Source organism: Calliphora vicina, chromosome 2 (assembly GCF_958450345.1).
Source record: "Calliphora vicina chromosome 2, idCalVici1.1, whole genome shotgun sequence".
Taxonomy (NCBI): domain Eukaryota; kingdom Metazoa; phylum Arthropoda; class Insecta; order Diptera; family Calliphoridae; genus Calliphora; species Calliphora vicina.
Window position 1 is genome coordinate 93,048,517 of NC_088781.1, and position 8,328 is coordinate 93,056,844.

The window sequence follows — 8,328 nt, forward strand, 5'->3', positions numbered from 1 at the left end:
AAAAAAATCATTTTCAAGGCGCCCAAATTTCAGAAAAAGTAAATTCGGTATCTCCGGAACTGGAGATATTGTTGGAACTGAGGTGTTTTCGGTTGATTAACTTCCTAGGCGTAATGGGAGCCAGTGCGTGGCCACTCAAAGCAGGTCACCTCGGGTCTCATTTTTTTTAAAAAATCGCCAAAATTCCATTTAAGATCCGAATAAAAATCAAATGTCGTTCGCCTACTTTTACTCCCACTTTGTTCGATTTATATTTACGCCCACTTTTTACGACATCATTCTGAGATTTACGAACTATAAATGTTGAATTGTGTGACGTATAGAGAAGCGTATCAACGCTTGCGATTGTTAGATAATGACACTCATTGGAAATACTCCCTCGGAGATGCAGTGCTTTCGTCAAATGCTCGTCAAATACGTACATCTCAACATATGGGAAGCATGTTGAGATAAACCGACTGATTTGTGAAGTAAGTACAAAGATGCCATGCGTGATGATATTTTGCATCAGATCATCAAATCCAAATTTGCAACTGGGCGAGGAAATTTTCAACGAGGCTTTGATATTAATTCAGGACATGTGATTGATGATGTCGAAAAAGGTATTATCTGAGTTAGGCATGACAGCTCCCAATCGTTCGATGCACGACGCATTTAATCAAGAGTTGCGATGCGAAAAACAATATGATAGCGATGCCTTAAGGGAATCAGTTCGAACAAACGTCCCACTGTTGAATCGTCAACAAAAATATGCACGCTCCCGGTTGAACTGGAAACACTTTTTGATCGCGTTTATTTCGGCAACGATACCCTCACAGAATGATATTGCACTTGCTTCATCAGGAATTGTAGCTACGTTGTTGGAAGGCGGTCGAACTGCTCATTCAGCCCTCAAGTTGCCGTTGAATATGCAAATCAATAAAAATCCAACATGCAACATTTCCAAGAACAGTGCGATGGCCAAAGTTTTGCAGCAAGCAAACTGATCGTTTGGGATGAGTGTATAATGGTGTATAAAAAGTATTTGGTTGCATTAGACTAAATCAAAGCGGGTTTTGAGGTGCAATTATTCTGTTGGCAGGTGATTTTCGGCAAACATTGCCAGTGATTCCATGGTCAACGCAAACCGATGAACTTAATGCATGTTTGAAGTCGTCCATTTTGTGAAAACACATCAAGAAACTCAAATTGACTGTGAACATGTGTGTCGAGCTGCAGAACGATCAATCTGGAGAAGTATTTTCCAAACAATTGCTGGACATTGGCAACGGAAAAATCCCGATTGACATTTCGAACGGCTGCATTTAATTTCCAAGTTCACCAGTTCACCGAATCAAAATCCGAACTCATGCTCATTTACTAAAATACATCCGAAAGGTGTTTCCAAACATTGCACAAAATTACAAAATCATGATTGGTTGAGCTAACGTGCTATATTGGCTGCGAAAAACATTGATGTCGACGAATTGAATTTTAAGATTGAAAGAGATATTGCTGTCGAATGATGACATACAATTCGGTGGATTATGTTACTTCCCAAGATGATGTCGTCAACTATCCAACTCGCTGGAATTACCAGGATTACCGCCTCACAATCTCCAACTAAAAGTCTGATCGGACCACTCCTTTGTAATGGCACCCGAATTGCGATAAAAAACCTGATGCATAACGTCATCGAAGCAACAATACTTAAAGGATGTATTAAGGACAAGACGTTTTGCTACCACGGATCCCTATGGCTACATATAACACCGTGCCAGACAACAACAAAAAATGTCGTGTGTCATAGAGTATTGCAATGAACATAATTATGATATCACCGCAAAGCAATCGAAAAAAAGTATTTCTTTATTTTAATTGGTTACCTGAACATCGATCTTTCAATCAAAATGTAAATAGAACACCATAAGATTCGTTGTACATACATATGTACATTAGGTATATAACTAATTTTGGCGAAATTTTTGGCATACCATCACGTGATGGCCAATGTTGTATTAGTAATGAAAATCATTTTTTTTAGGTCATTTTCTAAAATAAACCAACATTTTTTTCTCTGAAAAATTTTATAAATAATTTCATTTTTTTCCAAGTATGAGGAATACTTCCCTTATTTTAAAATTATCTTTTGAAGTATGTCCGCAGTTATTATTAAAATAAAGTACAGTGAATGTCACTTAAAATCGTACACCATCGTAGTCAAATTTTATTCATTAGTTTTAGAATGTTGATGTTTTGGAAATATTTTAAAATGCCATTTTTATATTGTGTGTGCTATTACCTATCAGAAAATTTGGTATAATTTTAATTGCCCTTATCCACAAAAAAAAATTGGGTAAGACTGTCAGTGCTCAGAATATCAACGCTTCATTTAAAATCGTAAAGGCACTAAAAAATTGCAAATGATACCCTACAAAGTATTAGGATTATTTAATATTAACATTTTTTTTAATTTTTAAAGTTTTAATTATAATTTAATATAATTGTACGAATTTAAGTGAAATATGAATTTTGTGATGTTCTTTAATTTTCATCAATATTTTTTTAACGAATTCAGGTTTTGTTAACTTTTTTGTTGAAATACATATTTTTTGTTCCAATTAATAAAATGACTTTTAATTTTTTATATAATCACCTATTATTGCCTGTATAATTTCATAATATTTAAAAAAAAAATATGTTGTACGATTTTGAGTGACACTCACTGTATATTGTTTTTCAAAATAATAGAACAAATGTAATGAAAAACTTTATTGTGTTTGGTGCGTGAACTTTTTTAACAACCGCAAAAAAATAATACCGTGGTTTTTCATATTTTTTAATGCTCTATTCGACTTGCTATGCCAATTTGCATATTTGCAAAAAGTGACAAAAGTTATATCCCTAATGTACATATTTTAAAATCAAATGTAAATCAAACATTATCATTCAAAAATAGTTTTTTTTCTCTTTTTAACTATTTTTTTAAACAGCTTCTCACAAATTCACAAATCGAAGCTGCAAATTCAAAAAACCGGTTTCCGGTTTAACCGAAAACGTGTGCTTTTCCAAAAACCGGTTGTGATTATTGTCTTTTAAAAAAACCAGTTAACCGGTTTCGGTTATTGTTTTCCAAAAAACCGGTCTACTTAAATTTATTTTTATTTATGACCGCTAATTGGAAATGCGTTAAGAATTGTGTACTAAATCTTCGGAAATTTTGCATTTTTGAATTCTTATGACTCTATCTTTATGCAATTATTTTATATCTTTTACGAAATATTGACATATACATACTATAATTTTCTATAAAATAAATCAATATTTTATAAACAATAATTTAAGTTGTGTTTATTTAATCGATAAAGTGTATTTGCAATTTTTTCTTCGTCATCTTCATTGTAGCTGGAACTATCGTAAAAATAATGGAAACACAATTTTGTTTACTTAACTTATTAATATTTACAATAAAATATAAAAAATAAGCTGAAAAATAGGGAAATTTGAAGATTATACTACTAATTATTCACCTGGAAGAAGTACTTATTTTTGTTCGCGATGTCCCAAAAGTAATCCTTTACATTTTGGAAGGAAATAAGTTGTTTTGTTAGTAGAATTATTCATAAAATTATGTATTTACTAAAAAAAAAAATAAATAAAAAAAGTAAGTCACAGCCAAGTGTCGAACCAATAACCTTCCGATTGCTAGTCAACGTGGTACTCACTACACCACTGGTTAATTATTTTATTGTGTGTCAAATAATGGTTTTCTACTTTTCGCTTATTTTGATATTTTGTAGACAGAGATGTCATATCTTAAACAATCGTTAAAAATAAATTACTTAATCACACTATCGTTACTGCAAGCGATTATTTATGTCGATAAACATTACGATTGTCGGTTCGTTAACAGTTAGTGAATCGCACTACTAGTTTATTTTTTAATACTAACAGATAAGCATGCAATTTATTAAGTCTACAGTTCAAACAATATTCAGTAAAAAACAAGCTGCGAAGTGGTCGCCCAAAGAAACTACATCGTAGAGATGTAATCTTCATTTTAAAAGAAGTCAACAAAAACTCAAAAGTAAATACCACAAAATTGGCCAAAGAACTCGCAACAAGATCAGAAGTTATTGTTCATCCACGAAGAATTCAAAGAACCTTAAATAATAATGTTAATTAAAGCAGAACTCTTCGAACGGATCGCAAACTTTGTTTGGAATTCGCCCAAAAGCACGTTGAAAAGGACATGGAATTCTGGAAGCGTTCAGATGAGTTGAAGTATAACATATTTGGAAGTGATGGGAGAGATAAAGTATGGCGCAAAACAAATACATGTAGTGAATGGGCTGGTGTGTCTGTCAAACATCTGTTTGTTCATTGAACAAACAGAAAACAAAATAAACACAAAGAAACAAGGTGGCCAGATTGCCGGCGGCGCTGGTATGCTCGCGTTTGCCTGGCTGGGAACTCGCCGGAGGGGTGGTCCTTGCCAGCAATCCGGATCGAAAACACACACTATCACAAAAATCATACCAGCAAAAGTATATTTAAGTTAAAGGGGCTCAAAGTAGTTTCTCTTGTTTTTTTTTTTTTATTTCCCTGCGTACCTATCTACCGAACAATTTCTTCTCCTGGCTGATGTTGTTGCCAGGAGATAACCCACCCACTCGGGATTGAATCCCGCCATGACATCCTATCGTAAGAATGTCCCAAACTTTCCCCGCAAACAATACCTTCCCTACTTACCGCCGCGTTTACTGAATTTTAGTAAATCATTTTAAAAAAAAAGAACTTGAAAAGTAGCAATTTCATTTAAACATTATAAAAGTTTCGGTTTATTAATAAAGGATGAATTTATACAAACAAAAAAATGAATTATTAACAAAATTTACTTTAGAAATAAAAATGTACAAAAATTTTGTTTTTGTTTAAAAATTTCAAATTTTAGCTTTAAGATTCAGTTTTCAAATTTTAAATTTAAGATTTTAGTTTTAAATTTTTTTTTCTTAGATTTTAGTTTTAGATTTTAATTTTAAGCTTTTAGTTTAATTTAATAAAATTTCTTTTAATAATAATAATTTATAATGTATCTTTTTAAATCTAGCGTTACTGCTTTCCCGCTCTATTCCCTGGCGGCCAACTAATTTTGCAGAAGAATCTCCCGGGTGAGGATAGGGTAGATGGATATTTCCTGTCAGTGACGTGTCTAAATGTCTAAGTGGTCCGAGGTACTATTAATATTTAGAATTCTCTAATTCCTTTTATTTATTTATATATATTTATTTATAAAATTTTTTTTTTGTATAGGAGAATTACCTATATAAGATTTAGGAAAATCTTGGGTTAATTAACCTCGCGACTCACTGTTCCCTAGGCCAGAGCTCTAACCTAACTCGCGCACGCGTGGTTAAGGTTCACACGCGGGATGGACTTTGCGATACTTAAGACTTCCTATTTTTTTATATAAATATCTCACTAATCACCTTTTTTTTATTTTATAAATATTTCTTTTTTTTCTTATTTTCTTAAAGAAAAGGAACCGAATTGAACGTCCGTCTATATGTCCCGGTGTATTTCACTGTACTTCGTCGGAATATCACCAAATATACCCTAGCACCCCAGGCGTGGTGGTGCTAATGCTGCTGTTCCCACGATGGATGGAGTCCTGTTGAAGTGGCTGGCGGTTTCTTAGTTTTTTTTTTTTTAAATTCTTTAGTTTTAAAATCATTTAGTTTCAAGACTATTTAGTTTTAAGATCCTTTAGTTTTAAGATTATTTATGAATTTTTTTATTTTTTTTTTAACTTCCAAATAAAAAAAATTTACTTCAAAAATATAAAAATTGTTAAATAAATTTGCGCCACGAACTCCACCTTCTTCCTTCTTTGGCCAGTACGATTGAAAAAAGAACGAATTTCACTATCTTTCCTTCCTCGAAACCTATCTTTTTTAGGAAAATGGCCGAGATTTTTATTTCAGCCATCTAAATTATATATTCTGTTCATTTGTTATTGTTTACAATCTTTCCAATTGTCAAAACACAAAAAAAAAAAATACTTCAAAACAAAACCCTTTTGTCATCATCAATTCATTATTAGCTCTTCTTCTTTTTTCTAGTAGCTTTTGTCTACAGGGTGCACACTACAAACCCCACCACTCCTGTTATCCAGCCCTGGATACAGGATGGGAGGGAAAAAAAGCGCCCTAATTTCAATGAAATCCCTAATGTTCAAAAAATTTTGGGAATTTTGGGCATTTACTCACTCCTATAATACAATTACCACTACGGTAACCCCGTTTTACAAACTCACCACACTTAAAAAAAAAACAACTCTGTGCCTTGTTTACATCAATCGTATGGCAACCCCCCACTGAACATACTACACAGCTGTATGAATGAATGGAACGGGAAGAGGCAAATGTGAAAAATACTACGCGTGGGTGAAGAAGAAGCACCCAAACAAAAAAATATGAATGAAAATAAAAAGGTAAGTAAAAATTTTTTTTTTATTAACAATACATTATTAAAAAAAAATATTCATTTAATTTATTTAAAATAATAAAATAATTATTCCTTTTGTTTCTTTTTAGGTTCTGCTGGAGATTGAAGGCCATTTATGGAGATTTTGAATAAGGTAAGTGAAAGTGTTGTACAAATTGAAATTTATTAGTGCCCAGCGGCGAAATTTTTGAGGCCTTCAGCTATAAGGCCTTCTGTAAGACCTTCCTGGACCTTTTTTTAGATCCAGTACTCATGCTCGCTTGCCTTCTCAGGAAGACCTTATGGAAGGCCTACCTGCTCCCTTCTTTTTGTTGCTACAAACGTAGTACAAGCAGAAAATACCGTTAAAAACTCACATTCCAAAGACAAAACTACAAATACAAAAAAATGCAAAAAGTGAAGAGAAAAAAATAAATAAACTTAAAATAGTTTTGCTTTAATTCTTGGTCAAAGCGGTTGTGAGAATTTTTTACTTGGTCATTATTGGATTTTATTATAAAAAAATTAAAATAATTAAGATATCGTTTAGGCCGGGTAAGTTATTAAATTTTAAACATAGTTTAGGCTTAATCAAAGATACAATTTATTTAACAAAATTTATTTACAAAAGGCCTGAAAACAAGCCTGTGAAGAAGGCCTGCTACCAGGCCTGTTGAAGAAGGCCTTCTATCAGGCCTGTTAAAGAAGGCCTTGGCTGGCTAGGACATCGTGTGTAAAAAATGTATGAGTATGGAATGGGTCAATAAGTCCTTGTGTCTGCTAAATAAGGCCTTCCAGAAGGCCTGCTTACTACTTCTTTTCGCCGCTGGGTGGTGTTGCTAACTAACACAACCAAACATTTTTCTTTACAGGGACAATGTTGGCTGCCTTGGACCAGAAGAATTTCAATGGCCGATTCTGAAGATGGTGAATCTGAGCAGATTTAACCGGTAAGTAAAATTAAGGAACAAATAATAAAAAAAATTAAATAAATTCTAATAAATCTTTTGGAAATTTTTCAGGTACTGTTCCAGATAAGCTGGTGGACTATCGATTAAGGTGGTTCCGGAAATTGAAGGTAAGTGTAATGAATTATCATGGAATAAAAAAAGTGTTCTCTTTTTATACCCTTCAGCTTCGTGAGAAGGGTATATATAAGTTTGTCATTCCGTTTGTAATTTCTACATTTTTCATTTCCGACCCTATAAAGTATATATATTCTGGATCCTTATAGATAGCGGAGTCGATTAAGCCATGTCCGTCTGTCTGTCTGTCTGTCTGTCTGTCTGTTGAAATCAATTTTCTGAAGGCCCCAGATATCTCCGGGATCCAAATCTTCAACAATTCTGTCAGACATACTTTCGAGAATTTTGCTATTTAAAATCAGCAAAATCCGTCCATAAATAACGGAGATATGAGCAAAAATCCGAGACAACCTCTGAAAATTTCATCAAAAAACACAATGTATTGCATGCTTTGACAAAAAAACAACAAAACGTATGGTTGGATGTGCAAGCTTTGCGTATTTTTTTTTTTTTTTGTGTTTTGTTTCTTTTGGCGTTGTTGTTTTTTATACAACTAAACTTTTGTTTGGTTGTGTGTTGGTTTTTTTGACAAAAAATCAACAAATCGTATGTTTGAATGTGCATGCTTTGCGTATTTTGTTTTTCTTTTGGCGTTGTTGTTGTTTTTTATACAATTAAACGTATGTTTGGATGTGTGTTGGTTTCATTGCCTTGCGTATTTTGTTTTTGTTTTTTCTTTTGGTGTTCTGTTTCGTTTGGCGTTGTTGTTTTTTTTTGTGTTCTTGATAAATTTAGGATGCTGTAAGCTGAAAGTGGGCAATGTACATACATACCTACA

General features: G+C 33.0%; 1 long non-coding RNA gene across 1 annotated transcript; it reads left to right on the forward strand.

Annotated features, from left to right (window-relative positions):
* The first annotated feature begins 6,353 nt into the window (after positions 1–6,353).
* On the forward strand, positions 6,354–7,589 carry LOC135951850 (uncharacterized). The gene is made up of 4 exons (XR_010575997.1): positions 6,354–6,472; positions 6,576–6,619; positions 7,338–7,415; positions 7,488–7,589. It is a non-coding gene; the product is annotated as an uncharacterized LOC135951850 (long non-coding RNA).
* Positions 7,590–8,328: the final 739 nt, after the last annotated feature.